The sequence below is a fragment of the Helicoverpa zea genome, chromosome 27 (assembly GCF_022581195.2).
Source record: "Helicoverpa zea isolate HzStark_Cry1AcR chromosome 27, ilHelZeax1.1, whole genome shotgun sequence".
In the NCBI taxonomy this organism is placed as follows: Eukaryota; Metazoa; Arthropoda; class Insecta; order Lepidoptera; family Noctuidae; genus Helicoverpa; species Helicoverpa zea.
In genome coordinates this window covers 2,477,967-2,499,365 of record NC_061478.1, presented here as the reverse complement: position 1 = coordinate 2,499,365, position 21,399 = coordinate 2,477,967, and the positions used below count along the sequence as shown (strand labels likewise).

The window sequence follows — 21,399 nt, the reverse complement described above, 5'->3', positions numbered from 1 at the left end:
CAAAGAAAAGTCGTCTGAACTATGTCATCATAATCAAAATAATCAAATGACCCCTCCCGCTGTGGGTTAGCAGCGGTGAGGGAGTGTCAGACTCTTACTGACTAAAAACCGTCGTGTTCCGTCGTAGGCCTTTTATGTACCAGGGCCGCGGTAACTCTTTTGAACAACTCGCAGCCCCTTCCTCCTGCCCTTAGCCCAATTTTATTTGGGCGCAGCATGTTTTCCCCTTCCATACTTTTCTATCTGCCGTAATCTCCCGACTACTCCCGAGTAACATTCTTTCCAATCATATCCACTTTCACACAGTCCATCCCTCGTTTCTTATATCCCCTACACCCGTCCACTTTCATACTCATCACCTTCCTCACAACATGACTCTCATTCCTCCGCATCACATGCCCACTATGCCCATACCATGACATCTGAACCATGTCATCATCATCGTCCGAGCCTTTTCCCCACCTAAGTTGGGGTCGGCTTCCAGTCTAACCGGATGCAGCTGAGTACCAGTGCTTTACAAGGAGCGACTGCTCTGCCTGACCTCCTCAACCCAGTTACCCGGGCAACCTAATACCCCTTGGTTAGACTGGTGGTCGTCTGAACCATGTGTAGGCACTACATATAAAAGAGGCGAAAATCATTGTAATTGCCCTTTATGTAGTCGATATAATGATTTGGATGGATTGCCTAAAATGAATAAAATGTTTAATCACAATACCTTAACGCTTCATCGAGAGAAAGCGATTATTTCAGTTTCAGAAACCTAATTGCTACTGATTATTATGATTTTACCCGTAAAAAAGTAGTACCTACTAAAGTAGTTTGTAATAATGAGTATAATCACGTGTTCAAGTATCGGTTACTAATTACTAGTCACCCTACCTAATCACATTAAATCAAACACGTTAATATACTGATTATACTTATATGTCGATTAGCACAAAGAAAAAAATAAGGTCAAATAGGGCAGTCGCTTCTTGTAAAGCTGAGTACAGCTACATGCGGTTAGACTGGAAGCCGACCCCAACATAGTTGGGAAAAGGCTCGGAAGATAATGAGCACAAAGAAAAATATAAAATACGCAAAATTAAAAAAAAAAAAAACAAAAAAAATGACAGGTTTTTATTTTAATTTTCAGGTAAACGACAGGGGTTACATGAAATTGTATCAGGACCAGCGGAATACCTCCATAAGCGTTGTAATGCCATCAAAAACCAGACAAGAGTTGGAAATACGGATTATTTACCTAAGACTATAAAATACTAATTTAAGATTAAATGTAAAGCAACCATTTTTTGTTTATTATCCTTAACTTCCGCCCGCGACGTCTCCCGGGTCCCGAGATACCCGGGAACTCAAATATTTCAGCCGTTATCGCGTGAAGAAGTGACAACGTAAACACAAACTTTGCCCTTTGTAATTTTACAGTGAAGTGCATTTCCAGGAAGTCGTTACTGGTAGTCAAAAGCCAGTAGGTCAGACATCAGCCTAACCAAGGGGTATTGGGTTGCCCGGGTAACTGGCTTGAGGAGGTCAGAAAGGGCACTCGCTCCTTTTAAAGCACTGGTACTCAGGTCCACCTGGTTAGACTGGAAGCCGACCCCAACATAGTTGGGAAAAAGGCTCGGGAGATGATGATGACGCATTTACAGAAAGTATATATGAATTGACATTTCTTTAATATAGGAACGCTGGTTAATGCGCCAGATTGGCTTTCAGAATGTCAATCTATACTAATATAAAAAAGAAAAGGAAACATTTTATGTTTGTTCTCTTAAAGCGTCGTCCTAATTGGCAGCGATCGCACGATGGCGCGATGCGTTTTTCATCTCACGATCTCACTATCTCACTTGCGAGGTTCAAATAGGACACTCTGATGAAATCTGTATGTTTGAACTCATCGAACGACGAAAACGCATCATGTCATCGTACAATCGCTGTCAATTAGGACGGCGTCTTAGATGAAAAACGCATCGCGCCATCGCGCGATCGCTGCCAATTAGGACGACGCCTAAGGCTCCGGAACTACTGATCCGATTCAGCAATTCTTTCACTGTTGGAAAGCTACTCTCTTTCCGAGTAATGTGAGCAATAGTTTTTCCGCGTGCGGGCAGAAATTCCTGGGACACGGATGAAACCGCGAAAAAACGGCTAATCGTAAATAAACTAGTACTTAATATTTCAATGACGAACGAAGATATAAATATAGGTAAAGAAAAAAGAGCCCTAGGCATTTTTTTTTTCTTAATATAGCTGTAGTTACCGGTTCTCAGACAAAATTGTATAAAGGTAGAAAGACACAAGGTCCTTGCAATTTATAAATAATGAACTTAAATAATATTCCGAGCTATTTTACTATATTATCGGTATCACCATCAGCCTTTTTATCGTCCCACTGCTGGGCTGCGGCCTCCTCTCACACAGAGAAGGATTGAGCGTTAACCAACTCGCATTGAGCAAACGTGGTGATTAACACTCAATCCTTCTCTGAGGAGGTCTGAGCCCAGCAGTGGGACGGTAAAAAGGTTAATAATGTGAATTTTCAAGAATTGCAAGGATATAGATAAAATGTCATTTATTCAAAGTAGGCTGAAAATCAGCACATTTTGAAGGTTAAAACAAAAGACAGCCCCGAAAACGCCCGTCCTTCACCACTTCCTATGTGCTTTTGCTGGGAAGAAGAAGTGGCGGAACAAACTCCCCAGTAACACAATTCTGTCTGTATGTCTATACAAAGGGCTGTGGGAGTTCATACAAACTGCGCTCGTGCACGGTGTATCCCAATCTTAACTCATGCGCAAGTTCTTAAAGGGCAAGAAAGGCTACTCGCATCCATATTTATTCCTAGCATTAATATATTTTTAGCCACACCTGAACAAGTAGTCTTCACATATAGTCGTCTTCAAGATGAAGTTTTTATATATCTTGTTGATTTTCTTTGTGTTCGGCTGCACTTATGGGCAAGATATTGCCTATGGAAGTAAGTTTTTTTTTTATATTATATTAAACTTCGAAATGGGCCAACATCACCACAAAGTGGATGAGGATGGAAGGCGACCGAGAGGGAGACCAAGGAAACGCTGGAGAGAAGTCTTGGACAGCTTCCTCTCGGACTGGCCACAAACATCGATGGACAGAGAAAAATGGAAGGCTAAGTGGGAGGCCTTTGCCCAGCATAGGTTAATAATAAAAAAACTTCTCCGCAAAAAATGGGAAATTTTATGCACTGCAAGAATTTTTCGAAATCGGACCAGTAGGTCCTTAGATTTGGGCGTACAACCTTCTACACAACCGGATATTAGGTACCTAGCCTAAAATAGCCATCTTTGATTTTTTTTAATCGGAACTCCGGAATAATCGCACAATCGGAGGCAAGCTCTACAATATGAGTACGAGATACCGAGCTCAGAGAATATGACCCTCGGGTGAAACATGGGTGAAACAGCTAGTTTTGAATAATACACTGTATGTAAACTTTTTGGTGAGTAAAGGCATAATATTCTTTGTTTTTTCAGCTGCTGCTGTGCCACGCAGCCCAATAATTCCTGTTGAATATATTATAAACAAGATCAATGAGAAGCCGAATGCCGATTTACCAGGTAAGCCAAATATCTATACACATATATGTATATTGAAAGTTTCTTATAACCTAACAGACAGACATGGTGTTGCTGGGAAGTTTGTTGCGCTACTTCTTCTTCCCAGCAAAATCACATAGGAAGTGGTGAAGGGTGGGCGTTTTGAATGCTGTCTTTAGTAAATTTTGAAGTTCAAAAAGTGCTGGAAATGGATTTTGAGTCAATCATCTATAATCTTGTATATTTATATAATCTATTTATTTTCAGGCAAGCAAGTACTCGCTCCATATTTAGCGAGTTACACTCAAATACAAAACCAATATGACATGAATAAAGCAACAACTGAAGGGAAGAAAAACGCTTAAAAAGTGAACATCTGAGAATCTTAATTCAGACAAGTTTTGATCAAAACATCAGAAAATACACAAATAAAATGAACAACATTAAAATACTTTAAAAAAAATATAGCTGTTTTATTTAAAGAGCAAAATCAAATAAACTTTATTTACGACGGAAACTTGATCTTTATACCTAAAAGTGAAATTCCCAAAATAAGCAAATTGTTTATTAACATAATAAACAGGACATTTTTGTTCGTTCGAACCCTCGAGGCTTCGAAACTACGGTATTCAGGAATAATGTAGCTTTGCAACAGTGAAAGAATATCAGAAATCGGTTCAAATCACAAATCATTGAAAATCCTTGGCAGTCGTTACGGGTAGTCAGAAGCCAGTAAGCCTGACACCAGTCTAACCAAGGGGTATTGGGTTGCCCGAGTAACTGGGTTAACTGGGTCAGATAAGGCAGTCGCTCCTTGTAAAGCACTGGTACTAGCTACATCCGGTTGGACTGGAAGCCGACCCCAACATAGTTGGGAAAAAGGCTCGGAGGATGATGATTATTGCACAAACAACCTAAAAAATATTATCATCATCATCGGCCTATCGCAGTCCACTGCTGGACATAGGCCTCTCCAAGTGCACGCCACTGAGATCGATATATACATATATATCCTCTTAATCATATCACTATAGATATCAATAAGGAAATTAAGTTTAAGTCAATAACGTAACTTTATACTGTATTATCCTATAAAGCAGTAAAAACCGGTCTCTGGCTCATTTGGAGCTTTTCCTGATCTATAAATAGACAGTAGAACAATTTATTTTTTACCTACTAAAGGCCCAAAAGTTGGGGGGTTACTTTTCCCGGGTAAGATAGCGTAAGCTATATTTTATCCCGGTACGGGCAGTGGTTCCCACGGGAAGCGGGTGAAATCGCGGGATACCGGCTAGTCCTACTTATATCCTACTTATATTATAAATGTGAAAGTTTGTGAGAATGTATGGATGTATGTTTGTTATTCAATCACGCAAAAACGGCTGGACTGATTTGATTCAAATTTGGTATGTAAATAGGTGATACCCTGGATTAACACATAGGCTACTTTTTATCAACACACCACGCGGGCGAAGCCGCTGGCAGAAGCTAGTACTAAATATATATCGGGTGTGTCGTACCTAATCACATTAAATCCTATCACAATATACTTTATGATATTCTATGGCGAATTGTAAAAAAATAACCTAATCCATTCAGTGGTTTAGACACAGGAGTCATTTTTCGTTTTCATAATTTACAACATCATGTGTAGCAGAGATAAAGTTAGGAGTATAGAATGTTTTGACTCTTATATGGTGTTCTAACGCACATTTTTATTCTATTTATTACTTTGTTTGAAAAATTCATTTTTTTATTTTTACGTAAGTATTTTATTTTTTTCTTCATGCTAATCAACATATATTAACCAGTATATTAGCGTATTTAATTTAATGTGATTAGGTACGACACGTTCTGTATGAAAACCATGACATTAATTTGTGATTTAATTGGGGCTACCGTTTTTGTTAGGGTTCCGTACCCAAAGAGTAAAACGGGACCCTATTGTTTTCGCTCCTCTGTCCGTCCGTCCGTCCGTCTAACACCAGGCTGTATCTCATACACCGTGACAGTTAGGAGTTGAAATTTTCACAGATGATGTATTTCTGTTGCCGCTATAACAACAAACACTAAAAACTAGAATAAAATAAATATTTTTGGGGGGCTCCCGCACAAAAAGTGATTTTTGCTAATTTTTGCTCGATACCGATAACTGCAGCAGGTATATGCGGTTTTATAAATAATGGTTCGGATCCTTTCGCGCGCGAGTCCGACTCGCACTTGGCCGGTTTTTTATTTCTTTGTCTCTCATGGCAAATGTACTATGTATGTATATTATGTTTATGTATTACTATCCATATACTCTATTTTTTTTTCTTTGTAAGTAATATCAAAAACTGCACATACCACTGCTATTTCTCCACCACCCAAAGGTAGACTGGGAGAAAACGCCTAAGGCGTTAAGTCCGCCATTGTGCAAAATGTGCATAAAGTCTTATAAATATAAATAAAAAACATAACCCCCCACCCTAACGCAGTCGGTTAAAAAGGGACTTTTTCCACCGCCTATTTGAAACAAATGTTATATGACAAATGATTAAACAGTTTAATTGGCTCCTGCTCATTTTAAATGACGGATGCGAACTCCTATTAATCGCTATTTAGGAAAAAATATAGAAATTATCCATAGTGTATAAAACAGAACAATATCAGAAGTCAAGTCGCCTAGAATTTTTTAAATGCTCAATACTCAATTCTTTATTTGCGTTTCAAGTTTTCAACATTGAACTTTATACTTTGAAGATAAAGTTGAAATTGCAATAAACCAGTTTTAAAGGTGTGGGTTCGATATCAGGTCAGGCAAGTAAAAATGCAACTTTTCAAAGTTTGTACGTCGTCGTACGTCTTGAGGAAACCTGGACTATATAGTCTGAAATCACCAACCCGCATTGAGCAAGCGTGGTGATTAACGCTCAATCCTTCTCTGTGTGAGAGGAGGCCGCAGCCCAGCAGTGGGATGTGATGTGAGTACATAGTTTATGTGATTGTTACTCAAGCCAGGTATGGAATGAGGACAAATAGCTTTGTTTTGCTTGAGAACAAATTAAAAGGTCCCAGAACAGATAACAGAGCTTCCGAATAACCTGTTCAATGGAGGAATATTATAGGAATTACTAGAGGTAGTTTTCACCATCGGTTTCAGTAATGTCCAGTTAAGATTACTTTACGCATCCGGATAAAAAGTAGCCTGCTTTCTCAATAAATAGCTTACCTAACACCAAAATATTTTTTCACATTGGTTAATTTATTATTTCCTAAGATTAACGCGTTCTAGCAAACAACCAAAATTGTCAGCTTAATAATATTAAAATAGATTAGCTGTTCACGGTTACACCCGCGTTCCTGGGCACATCTTCCCGTACCTGGATACTCAGGAAAAGTGTGTCTTCCCAACAGTGAAGCCTTTAGGTTAATATACAAAAGAATAAGAATCATCATCATCTTCCGAGCCTTTTCCCAACTATGCAGCACTCGGATGCAGCAGAGTACCAGTGTTTTCCAAGGAGCGACTGCCCCATATAACTTCCGCCACCCAATTAATGGAGTCCACGGCCGATTTCGGCCACGGCGGCTGTTCTCATTTAGGAAGATCAGCCAGCTGGGCAGGACATATTATAGTGCACGAGCATTTGCACAGACACAGGTGCACTCCCTATTCCTTCACTCTCATAGCCCGATGGGACGGCAATCCGACACGACCGGAAAGAGATCAGGCGCCCACCAATCCACCCAATTACCCAGGTTAGGATAATAATGTGTCATCTTCATTATGTACAGATGCGCGGGGAATCATCGCATAAAAAAAGTTGAACTTCTGTTTTCTACTTTCTTAAGCGCGTGACAATAGAAGTAGTAAGTAAATAAAATGCTTGCTGCGACTGCGTTTTAACCAAATCGCTTTTGAACTTCATACAATAGTCAATAGCTTACTTAAAAATGAAGCTCTTATATTTATTGTTTTTGTGTTTTCTACTGATTGTCGGCATTGCCGCTGATAAGGAGAATGATGGTAAGTGAATATTTTTTTAATATAATTGCGTGGCTAATAACTTTGAGATATTCTTTTTTGAGACATATGATTCTGAGTTTCTATCAAATTATATTTACCTTCACAAATAAGTTATTGATGTCCAAGATTATTGGTTTCTTTAATTTTAATTTTAGATTCTTAACCCCCGCACTCAGAGACATTTAATGATTACATAAGTCACTCCTTAGTGACAGATTCTCATAGAAAGTCTGCACTAAGGAACGGCTTAAGTAACCATTAAATGTCACTGAGTGTGTCCATGACTTACATAAGTAATCATTTTGGGGCAACATTCCGTGCGGTCGGTCCGTGGATGGGTGACCATCTTGTGTCCATACGTAACATAAGATTATCACTACGTAACATTTGATTGATGAGCGATAAAACATTATATCTTAGGAAGTAATATATACAATATCCCATAGTGAAAAGCCGGCAATTTTCTCCAATAGATTACAGGAGCCCTTTATAATTTCAGGAACGGAACAGCCGCCTTTCATGATTCTCGATAGAGTTCTACCGGCGAGTAAAATGATAAAGATTTACAAAGATAACAAAAAAGGGACAACACAGCCAATACAGCCTTGATTAATGGGTTTAAGAAGAAAAGTAATAACAGTATTTTTTTTCTTTTTTCTTTACAACAGCAAAAAAAGATAACCTGCCTGTAAAAATCATTTTGCGTCTTGGCACGGCAAAGGTTTTTAATGCTAACTAAGTTATTTTGAATCTTATTTCAATGAGTTTAGAATCTATAGCTGGGTACTCACTTAGCAGTGTAGCACGTAACGTATCAGATACGGTATCAAGTGAGTACGTAGGCACGAGCCCGCTGCGAGCCGCTCGCGCGTGGAGCGCTGTAAGCTCGCAAAGGCGGCTCGCAGTGTGCTCGTGAGGACCGTGGACGAGCCGTCCCCACTTGCAGGTTGATACCGTATCTGATACGTTACGTGCTACACTGCTAATTGAGTACCCAGCTTGAGATATTTTATTTGTATCCAAGATGCCGCGACGTGCCGCAGGATGCCACGGCATGACGTGTCTTGCTTATTCATTCCACGAGACGTATGGGACACTCAGGGGTCGAGGAATTATGATTGCTAGCTAGCTGAAATAAGGTTGAAACTTGTACAGCATTTCGGTGGTCATGAATGCCAGAGTGGCTGGGCTTTCAGCTGGATGCCACGGCATGCCGCGGAATGCCACTGCACGACCTGCCGTGCCATGCCGTGCCACGCCGTCAGTGGGCGCCGGCCCTTAAGGACTCGCACTACATTTCATCATCCTCCGAGCCTTTTTCCCTATGTTGGGGTCGGCTTCCAGTCTAACCGGATTCAGCTGAGTACCAGTGGTTTACAAGGAGCGACTGCCCATCTGACCTCCTCAACCCAGTTTCCCGGGCAACCCAATACCCCTTGGCTAGACTGGTTTCAGACTTACTGGCTTCTGACTACCCGTAACGACTGCCAAGGATGTTCAATGACAGCCGGTCGTGTCGGATTGCCTTCCCGTTGGGCTATGAGAGTGAAGGAATAGCGAGTGCACCAGTCTCTGCGCAATTCCTTGTGCACTATAATATGTCCTGCACAGTTGGCTGTTCTCTTTAGATGAGAACAGTTGCCGTAGTCAACAATCGATAGATATTGCTAATAAGTTATGTAATTTCAGGTACAAATAACGCGCCACCTTTCATAGTTCCCACAAATATTCTGCCACAAAGTCACCATCTTTACGTACAAGCCAGTGGAACACTCAAACCTTGATCAAACAGTTTACGAACAGAATTAATAACGAAAGCAGATTTATAAGAAAAAAGGAAAGAAGAAAAACGAGTAAAAATGATTTTTTACAGCATATATTATCATCGGCAAGGCTATTGAGCCCTGACCTTCACCTGCGCAGAAGTGATTTATTGGTTTACCTATTGCCACAAGTGTACGGTGCGCAAAGCGATCCCCACTCGTCCGCCGAGAGCCCATTACAACTATACCTTATATACTTGACCTGCTCGAGTTAGATAAGTTAGTTGCACCATTTAACTATAACGATAACCAAACCATAACCAACCGTATACTTGCCGCTCAATGGTCACATCAACGATTTGACAACTGAAAACGGCTCGGTTATCAAAATGGCGAAACTAGGACTAATTGGAGATTTTAGAACCGCAATGTTAATAATATGTAATTACAAAACAGCAGTTGACGACTGGTCAAATTCAATACATTTATTGAACTGCAATTTGTGTGAAATATAAATTGTGACGTCACATTTGTCACTTCAAGCCTAATGTATATTTTATTTATTTCATCCTCCTGCCCTTATCCCAAGATACGCATGAAAGGGACATTATTTTAATATGCCTTACCAAATGTTATATCATGAGAAATTATATTATTATTCAGTCCGTCAAGTCCTAGTCAACTACCCAGCTGAAAACGAATTGTATTTTAATTCGTGTTTGTTTAATTCGAGGATTTCCTCACAAACAAAACTACTATCTATTACAAGGACTTATAATTTTATAGATTAAAGAAGGTCGAGAGAACTCCACAACTGAATATCGTCGCTCAGCAGTGAAAACCACGCAAGTGTTTATAACAATAGTTACAGGAGGAAGACCTTTGGCTTTTATAGATTTTCAATGAAATAAAATAATTATTTATTAATCCGGAAGAACGCTATTATCAACCGCACTGGCAGTTATTCAGACGAAAATGGTGGATCCTATTTTGAAACAGCACTATTTCTCATAGAACGACATAAATAGCGCTAGGAGTAGCTGATTTGAAAACTTGCAAGAGTAATCTCTGCTTACCGAGTTTATCAATACAAAAAACAAATATATATTTTTTTCGAGGAAATGAGACATCCGAAGTTTTCACTGCTGGGCGACGATATGTAAACTACCTCGTATTTGGTCTTATATTATTCGTATTGATGAGAACTTTCCATTAAGGCGGATAGTGACAACGAGGCGCGCGCCTGAACGATTTTTAAAGCATTTTTTTCGTATGATGGTGTAAAAAAAATTAATTAGAGAGTATGCCATTATTTTTTTAAACATTTTTTTAGATATGTCAATTTGTTAAAGGACGAGGGGCAATTTTGTATGGATTGTGATCCAATTGTTCAACGGAACCGCGCTAGAACTGAATTTGTAAACAGCAGAGCAAAGTACAGGGAAAAGGGAGTATACCTGAAAGTCATTGACCCTTGCAAATATTCTACGAAAATAATTAAAGTGTGCGTGCCATGTTGCGAGACTTTTTGAAAAAAATATAACTATTGTGGGTTTGAATATATCCTTTGTTCAAACTAACACTATTAGAGTAACTGGGTTGAGAAGGCCAGGTGGGCAGTCGCTCTGGTACTCTGCTGCATCCTGTTAGACTGGAAGCCGACCTCAACACAGTTGGGGAAAGGTATCCAGTATCACTCTCACAATCAAATCAAGAGTCACTCTAAAAATCAAATGATACATCATTTGTCTAGCCCAGACCGAAGGTATCTGAATAACAGATCGCCACATACATAGAGCGACTGCCTATCGGACCTCCTTAACCAAGATATTTGGCGGGTATTTTTTTTGTATTGCATCTCGCAGTTCAGCCTAGGAGGCCGTGTACTGCTTAACCGGACTTTTCTCTGTGGATGCCAAGAATTTAATGCCTCCAGCCAGGGAATTTGGCGGGCAATCCTACCCCTTGTTTTTATACATGTCCTTAAAATCTCTATATGATGTCCAGGCCCGCCGCTAGCTGTTTGTTCGCCCGCGTGCAAAACCGATTATGCCGCCCTACGACTACATATTATACTGGGTTTTGTCAAAAAATATATAAGGGGTGGGGTCCAGGGGGACCGGACCCCCCCGCCCATTCATATCCATTTTACTTGTCCAACAGAAAAAAATATGTACATGCACCGCTCTGATTGCAGAAAACGCACTTCCTTTTGGATACATAAATATTGCAATAAGTACATAACATATTACACATAACTTTTTATTTACTTGAAATGCTCTAAGTCTTAGAGTAACCTAAGAAGTCCTGGGTTAGCCCATAAGCAGACTAAGCAATTGCTTAGGGCATCAATACAGTGCAATCATTACCCAAGTGGCCCCTATGTATTGAAAGATTGTGATTAATGGGTAGGTACCAACATAATGTATATCAAAGTGCTTAGAACAGATTATGGGTAACTTAAACTAACGAAATTAAATATCTATAAGGTAAACGTACCAATAGTCGTCGGATTTCGGAAATCACTGACTTTGAAGCGCTACTGTGTGTTAAATATTCAATAGAAAATGAAAATTTTTGCATGACGTCATAGAGTATTTATTCGTTATTCTAAGTAACTAATGTTTTTTTAATCATTTTGATGGGTTTATATACTTATTAAGGCAAAAGTAAAAAAAGGGCGATTTGTACCAATAGTCGTCTGATTTGTACGGATACTCGTCAAATATTCCCAATACTCGTCAACTTTTAATGCTAATGTAAACTCTCTGCTCTTGAACATAAAGTTCAAGTTAAGTACATTTTTTTGTGGTTGAATTTGTTAAGCATACTTGCGCCTTAGAAACATTAGGTAGATATATAGAAAATCAAATCTCTATTTAGAATCTATTTAGAGTCATAATCTAAAAACAGATACATAATTGCATTGTAATTTATATTCCTAACTATCAAACGCTTGGAATCACAAAATCAGTCTATAAAATATGTACCTATATGTTATATTTCTTAATCGTAATAACCGTGCAGTCATGTGCCTATGTGGCACGAGTAAAATTATTACTATTAAAATATTTAAATTGTAAAATAAAATAATCAGTTTTCAAAAAATAAACGCCACAATCATTAATCATCATATCAGCCATAGGACGTCCACTGCTGAACATAGGCCTCCCCCTTGGATCTCCACAGATACCTGTTGGAGGCGACCTGCATCCAGCGTCTTCCGACGACCTTTATAAGGTCGTCTGTCCACCTTGTTGGTGGACACTGCGTGCGCTTACTAGTCCGTGGTCACCACGCACTTTTCGACCCCATCGGCCATCTGCTCTGCGAGAAATATGGCCTGCCCACTTCAACTTGCTAATCCGGTGGGCTATATCGGTGACTTTAGTTCGTCTACGGATCGCCTCATTTCGGATTCGATCACGTAGAGAAACCCCGAGCATAGCCCTCTCCATAGCTCTTTGAGCGACTTTGAGCTTTGAGATGAGGCCTATAGTGAGAGACCACGGTTCGGTGCCGTAAGTCAGCACTGGTAACACACATTGATTGAAGACTTTCGTCTTGAGGCAGTGAGGTATGTCGGACGCAAAGATATTACGTAGTTTCCCGAACGCTGCCCAGCCGAGTTGGATTCGGCGATTGACCTCTTTCTCGAAGTTGGACCTACCTAATTGGACTACTTGTCCTAGGTAGATATATGAGTCAACAACTTCGAGTACCGAGCTTTCAACAGAGACTGGGGTGGGCTCAACATGGACATTTGACATAATTTTCGTCTTGTCCATGTTCATTTTCAGGCCCACCTGTTATGAAACTCGGTCGAGGCCATCGAGCATCATACTGAGTTCCTCCATCGACTTTGCCATGACTACAATGTCATCGGCAAACCGAAGGTGAGTGATGTATTCGCCGTTGATGTTGATGCCAAGTCCATCCCATTCCAGGAGCTTGAAGGCGTCGAGCCTTGGTTTCGCTGTATGGTCTCTTTAACACGATTTGTATTAAAGAGACGCAGATCGTGTCGCAAGGACTTAGATATTCGTCTATTGAGCTGCCTATATGACTTCGCGTCGCTGGAAGACTGCAACTGTAGCAAGCGTCGTTCAGTCATGAGGTTTAAGGTTTGGTTGGTCAGTTTTTGAGGTCTATCTTTACGGCAGGGTCTAAAAAACTTAGACCCTACCGTGCGGACAGTTTCCACTAGCCCGTCGTTGATCTCGTCCACTGACGCTAGGTTCTCAAGGCAAGCCAAGCGATTAGAGAGCTCGAGTTGAAAGCTTTCTGGGTTTTGAATATGGGACCGAGTAGGTCGGAGCTTAGACTTCATCAGACTGGACCTTTCAAGTTTAACATTAATATTCAGCGAGGCTCTTACGAATCGGTGATCGCTACCGGTTGTTACCCTATTGATCACAGAGACGTCGCTGAATACCCGTTTCTTGTCGGTAATGAAGAAGTCTATCTCGTTTCTCGTGAAACCATCGGGACTTAGCCAGGTCCATTTCCTGTGAGGCGGCTTCTAGAAGAAAGAGTTCATCATGAAGAGTCCCTTTTTCTCCAGAAAGTCAGCCAGCCTCTGTCCCCTAGGGTTCCGTTGCCCATACCCAAATTGCCCCTCTCTCAACTCATCACCGCTTTTCTTTCCCAACTTAGCATTAAAGTTTAAGTCAAATGGGTTTTGGAACTATGTATGGCTCTACTTACGTCCTCATACATAGTCTCCACATCACACATCTCATCATCGGAGTGTGACGAGGTCGGTGCGTACACCTGAATGACCTTCAGCGAATATCTTTCGGATATTCTGAGTATTAGGTATACCACCCTGTTCGACACACTGTCGATGGTTGTTATGTTGCTCACGAGGGACTTGTGAACGAGAAACCAGACACCACCTTGGGACTATAGGTCGCCCTCCCGGTAGTAGAGCAAGTTACCAGACTTCAGGGTTACGGTGTCCTCTCCCTCTCTACGGACTTCGCATAACCCTATAATGTCCCAATGTAACTTGCTCAAGTCCTTTCCCAGCTCGCAGATCCTTTAATCAGTCCTCAATGTGCGTATGTTGTGTGTTACCAGGGCCAGTCGTCGTGGGGGTGGGTAGCCGGATCTCTTCCGGGGATTCTTAGCGCCCCCTGCTCCGCCGTTACCTTGACCGCTACTCGCGCCAGGGATAGCGGAGCTGCCGAGGACTAGGGGCCTAGTTTCTGTGCCTATCATAATCATAATTTGCCGTTAATCGCCACGCTTGGCAGGCGGGTTGGCGATCGCAGTGAGGGTGTGCGGTACACGGAGGGCGCTGCTGTCCGACCTCCGGTTTGTCCCTAAGTCGCCTCTTACGACACCCACGGGGTGATTTGGGGGAACGCAATTCTAAGCCGGCGTTCCACGGCGGTTTAGAATTTCATTATTCTATTCTAAACAGCTTCTATGACTTTTAAAAGGCCCTCTTGCTTGTAGTTTCTTACAGTCATGATCTGCTATTAAAATGACGATGATGCAATCACCAGGTACATACAATTTTAAATTAAAAAAATCTCACTTAAGATAACTCTTTACCCATCAATATCGAATACGACAAGCAAAGAAGTGACAGCGCTGGAAGCTATGTCATCTTAGTTTTAAAACTGATTTTAATATTTTTTGCATCAAAACAGTTAGCTAGTTGAATGACATAATTTTTATACAGGCGAAGACACGTTAGGGAGACGCGGTACAATACGCGTGACGACATGCAGTTATTTCGAACAAAAAGCATAGTGTAAGAACAGTCAAGTCAAACACAGTATTATCAACAATTGTAGTCTAAACCTTAAATATGTTTGTCCTAGAGAGTTAACAATGTTGAAAAAGTCCCGATATTAGCTATTTATTCGCATTTTGTACTGTAAAACACAAAATATCCTCATTATGACGAGTTTAGGTGCAACTATTGAGCATGTCCCAGTAGTCGTCATAATAATTCTAAAATTGACGAGTTTTGGGTCAAATGGGAGTTTTAAAGTACCAATAGATGTCACATTAAAAAAATATATCTTCTATGTTAAAAGTATTCCAAATTGCATATTACATCGTTAGCAAATAAACTTAACAATCCAATTAAACAAAGAAACATACCACAGACACCACTGGAGTCATGTAAATCAAAACACAAAACCACGTGCTGAGCTTCACTTTTGACAGCTGAACTTCACGAAAAAACGATTTTGTTAGGGTACACACGTTTCGACTAACATATCTCCGATACCATGACTGTTAAAACCCCATATTGTCATTTCAATTGTGCAATATGTTATCAACAATATGTTGACATATAAACCGGCCCATTTTAAGTTCAATAGAAAAAATAAATAAAAGTTTTTAGATTAATTGACGACTATTGGGGCATGACGACTTCACCCGCGTTTACCTTAGCAATGTATAATTTCAGTAAAATATGTTATTAATGGTTTTTGGTGGGTTTCCCGTTGAAAAAGTCGACGCATGAGACACATTTCATATGTAAGGAAGCGCGAGCGAAGCGAGCGCGAAATTTTTTTAGTCTAAGGACACAAAACAAATAAAAACCACTGTAAATTAACAAAGCAAAGTCAAAAAGTAAGATATGCACAGAAATGAAGTGCTAATGTACATGAAGCCGCGAGCGAAGCGAGCGCGATTTTTTCCTTAGAGTTTTCATGAAGTAAACATATCATAAAAAGCCAAAGTGAACAAAAAGCTATAACGGACGTGCGCGAAAAATGATTTTTCGGAATAGAATGCCTCAACAATTAAACAAAGATAAATTGCGATCAGTGCCGGTTTTAACTCTACCAGCGCCCTGGGCGAGATTTCTACGGCGCCCTTCAACTGCAATTCAAACCCATACGAAAAACAGAGGTGTGTGTAGTTACCGATTGCGCGAGCGAAGCGAGCGCGAATATTTTTTTTTATAGTTAACAAGTCGAAGCAAAAATTACGTAAAATGTAGCCCAATCGTACATAAGTTATTGCTGGTTGGTGAATGCAAAAACACCGGAACATGTCTTATGATTGCGCGAGCGAAGCGAGCGCGAATTTTTTTGTTATATTTTAGAACTCAAAACAAAAATTACTTAAAATTTTGCCCAAACGTACATAACTCTTTGTTGGTGTTGGCGCCTATGTATTATATTTTTGGGACTTAAAGTAGTACCGTAAATAAGAAAGTTCATATGGAAACTAGAAGTTACTTTCTTATTAATAAAAGAACTCAAAAACGACGCTACCTTTTTGCTAGGGTAGACTAAAATATTGTTGAAAAATAAAACAACTGTAAAGTGAAGCAAGCCCGAAAATTTTTGAGTTTTGGATCACTAAAAGTCCTAAACATATATAATAAAAAACGACTGTGAAGTGAAGAAGCCGCGAGCGAAGGGAGCGTGATTTTTTTTGAGTATTGGGACATTAAAAGTAGCTATATGTGATAAAAAATTGAAGCGTAAAGTAAGGAAACCGCGAGCGGAGCGAGCGCGAAAATTTTTGAGTTTTGGGACATAAAAGTAGTGTTTGTTCGAGAATTTCTCAAATTTAACGCGGAATTAAACACAAATTCGCTTCGGCGCCCCTGAGCCCGCGGCGCCCGGGTTATTCGCATACGCTGCACCATAAGTTAAGATGGCCCTGATGCTATCCATTCATTTGGATACAGTTCTTGTAAGTTGCAATCTTTGATGAAATTTAAAACAAAAATAGGAGTAACATTCTGATCAAGGATTGGTGGGGGCGCCTGCGGTGCCCCTTATATCCGGCGCCCTGGGCCGTCGCCCAACCGCGCCCTACCGCTACTAACTGCGATATCTGACATGGAGGCGCGAGCGCAGCGAGCGCGAATTTTTTTGGGGATGCAAAGGGTGAACCCGTCAAAATTGATAGGGGACGACCAAAGCGAGGGCGGCTATTGCTGTGTTCGGAAATATTGAAATCAAATAATTGGTAAAAAGATATTGTATTTTTTTAATATTACGTGATAAGTCACTCGATTTGCCGCCCCCTAGGACGTGCCGCCCGCGTGCGGTGCACGCCTTGCACGCCCGCTTACGGCGGGCCTGATGATGTCAGCAGAAATACATACACAATACACACCCCAAAAACTTAACCCATCCTGGAATGTTAAGAGGTATGTGTGGCGTTACGCGAATGGATAGAGTCAGGAATGAGTATATAAGAGGAAGTTTGCAAGTAGCGCCGGTATCAGAAAAACTGCGTGGAAACCGGCTGTCATGGTATGGGCATGTGATGCGGAGGAATGAGAATCATGTTGTGAGGAAGACGATGAGTATGAATGTGGACGGATATAGTGGAAGAGGAAGACCAAAGAAACGAAGGATGGATTGTGTGAAAGTAGATATGGTAAGAAAGAATGTTACTTGTGAGATAACGGCAGACAGAAGAGTATGGAAGGAGAAAACATGCTGCGCCGCCCCCAAATAAAATTGTGTCGGTTTTGTAATCGTAATTGTCGGTTAAAAAGGGACTTTTTCCACCGCGTATCTGAATCAAAAGTATTATGCTCGCGATGAGACCAATTCTTTTCAAACAAAGGACTAAACAGTTGAATTGGCTCGTGCCCCTTTTGAATGAGTAATGAGTAATCCCGTATTAAGGAAAAATTATAGGAATTATCCATAGTATATAAAACAGGAAGATATCAGAAGTTATGCTGCGTATTTTATATGATTGTCATTCAAGGCGAGTATGTATTGAGGATAAATAGCTTGAGAAAAACTTAGGTTTCACTATGGATGAAATCTCAGGAAGTACTAGTCCAATTTTGAAAAAATCAGATGGGAACTACTTTAGGTTCCTGGTTCTGAGAATGGCCAGTTTTCACCCAGTTCAGTTTAGTCGTTCTTGAGTTTAACTAATAATAATCTATACAAAGAAGATGGATCAAAATTGCCCCACGTCCTATAACAATGTGACGTATCTCAAAAAAAAGATAAAAATGTTTAAAAAAATATGGCATACTCTCTAATTTCTTTTTACACCTTCATACGAAAGAAATGCTTTAAAAATTGTTCAGGCGCTGTTATGAAAACATCTTTCATAGGACTATTTATGGATTTTATTAGTAAGTAATTCAGTAAACCGGTTTCGCGTTGCCGCCGTGCCTACCATGACGACTGTGACCGTACAATTGGTTACAAAATAAACATTTTTCGCTTTCAGTATCTATAAAACTTATTTAACTATAAGTTGACAAAGTTTGCGCACTGAATAAAATTCATTCCTGTATAAGTTGTACTTCTGTTTTCTACTTTATTGAGTGCATAACATTAGGTGTACTCAGTATTAAATGCTTGTTCTGACTGCCTCTTTAGCCACAACGTTGTTGCACTCCATACAATATTAACTTCTTTAGTAAAAATGAAGCTTTTATATATATTGTTCTTGTGTTTTCTACTGGTTGTTGCTGATAACAAGAACAAAGGTTAGTGAATATTTCTTTAATTATGTAGTGGATAAAACTTTGGGATATATTTTTGAGACACATTATTCTAAGTTTCATAAAAATACATTTTTCTTCACAAACTAGTTATTGATGTCCAAGATTCTTTAATTTTAATTTTAGATTCTTACCTTAATTCTAGCCCTTTTCTAAGTTTGTATGTACTTTCTAAGGATATCTTAGACACCAATAACTGTGTTTCGGATGGCACGTTAAACTGTAGTTCCCGGCTGTCATTGAACATCCTTGGCAGTCGTCACGGGTAGTCAGAAGCCAGTAAGTCTGACACCAGTCTTACCAAGGGGTACATAAGTCACTCCTTAGTGACGGATTCTCATATAAATTCTGCACTAAGGAACGGCTTAAGTAACCATTAAAAGTCTCTGAGAGTGTCCATAAGTTACATAAGTAATTATTTTGATGATCCAACCTATCACAAGGTCAAGCAACATTCCGTGCGGTTGCTTCGTGGATAGTTCACTATCTTGTCAATGTTCAATATTATAAAGAGGAAAACTTTGTTTGTATGTTTGGTTGCAATGGATAAACTCAAAAACAACTGGACCGATTTTAAATATTCTTTCACCATTAGAAAGCTATATTATCTGCGAGTAACATAGGCTATATTTTATCCCGGTGCGGGCAGTAGCTCCCACGGGACGCGAGGGAAACAGCGGGAAAACGGCTAGTCAATAAATAAAGCAGTATTTTTTGCACCTGAAAACATCCTACTAATATTATACATGTGAAAGTTTGTGAGAATGTATGGATGTACATATGTTTGTTATTCTTCCACGCAAAAACGGATGGACCGATTTGGTTGAAATTTGGTCTGTAGATACACATTTTCATCAACACACCACGCGGGCGAAGCCGCGGGCGGGAGCTAGTTCAGAAAAATAATATTCTTTCCAATAGATTTCAGTAACCTTTTATAATTTCAGGTACAAAAAGGCCGCCTTTCATAGTTCACAACAATATTCTACCGCCGAGGCAATTGGAACATATTTACGAACAAGCCAGTGGAAAATCAAAACCTTGATTAATCAGTTTAAGAAGAAAAATAATAACAGTAAAAATTTTTTCTTTCTTCTTCACAACAGCAAAAAAATAGATATCCTGCCTGTAAAAATCGTTTTGCGTAAGGACTCGCACTACATTTGTTTGTATATAAACTAGCTTCCGCCCGCGACTTCACCCGCGTGGAGTTCGGTTATATCGCGTTTCCAAGAGAACTCTTCAAAAGTAAGGGATAAAAACTATCCTATGTTCTTTCTCAAGGTCAACTCTATCTCTGTACAAAATTTTATTAAAATCGGTTCAGTGGTTTATCGGAATTATTAATCGGAAAGCGTAACAGACAGACAGACATACAGAGTTACTTTCGCATTCTTCTTCTTCTTTCGTGTCGATGACATGTCTTATATTGAGACTACACTTTGTCAGCCTAATATGCCCACAGCGAGAGTACGGCCGGATGCACTCATGAGGTCCTGCACTTTCGCATTTTTAATATTAGTAGGGATGTCTAGATATTGCTAATTGATTTTGTAATTTCAGGTACAAATAAAGCGCCACTTTTCATAGTTCACACAAATACTCTGCCGCGGAATCAACTGGAACATCTTTAAGAACAAGCCAGTGGAAAACTCACACCTTGATCAATCAGTTTACGAACAGAATTAATAACGAAAGCAGGTTTAAAAGAAAAAGGGAAAGAAGAAAAACGAGTAAAAATGATTTTTTACAGCATATATTATCATCGGCAAGGATATTGAGCCCTGACCTTCACCTGCGCAGAATTGATTTATTGGTTTATTGCCATAAGTGTACGGTGCGCAAAGCGATCCCCACTCTTCCGCCGAGAGCTCATTATCCGTGCCGATAACTATAGTTAGTTGCACCATTTAACTATAACGATAACCAAACCATAACCAGTCGTATACTTGCCGCCCATTGCTCACATCAGCGATTTGACAACTGAAAACGGTTCGGATATCAAAATGGCGAAACTAGGACTAATTGGAGATTTGAGAACTGCAATGTTGATAATATGTAATTGACGAAACATCAGTTGACGACTGGTCAAATTCAATACATTTATTGTATTAACAAAAAAATTTTTTTTTTATGCAATTTGTGTGAAATATAAACTGTGACGTCACATTTGTCACTTCAAGCTTGATGTGTATTTATTTTGCTTTAAGAGCTTTTTTCCCATAGAAACAATAAATGAAATCATCCTCATGTCCTTATCCCAAAACAGTAAATGAAAGTGACATTATTTGAATATGCCTTACCAAATGTTATATCATAAGAAATTACTGTAAGGTGATCTTCACACTGCCCCGCATCACGCTGCATCTTGCGTGTCGACGCACCTACGCGCGTTCCTGCGGGAGTGCAGATCTGCATCATCGTGCGGGTTTTTCGCGCACTCACGCGCGTAGGTGCGTTTAGTAGATTCACGCACGGCGGCTTCCATTTTCAAATATACACGTCACGCCCATTCAAAATCACGCGCGGCAATGCGGGATTCAGTGTGCCATACCTTGCGTCTCGCCCCGCACCTACGCG

The 21,399-nt window shown here is 40.0% G+C and overlaps 1 protein-coding gene and 1 long non-coding RNA gene across 2 annotated transcripts in view; one reads left to right on the top strand and one right to left on the bottom strand.

The window, feature by feature from the left end:
- The window catches only part of LOC124643304 (dymeclin), a 68,063-nt gene that overhangs the window by 31,516 nt on the left and 15,148 nt on the right, over positions 1-21,399 (bottom strand). The window lies entirely within an intron of this gene.
- On the top strand, positions 18,610-20,619 carry LOC124643306. Its single transcript, XR_006985906.1, has 3 exons — positions 18,610-18,804; positions 19,767-19,894; positions 20,383-20,619. It is a non-coding gene; the product is annotated as an uncharacterized LOC124643306 (long non-coding RNA).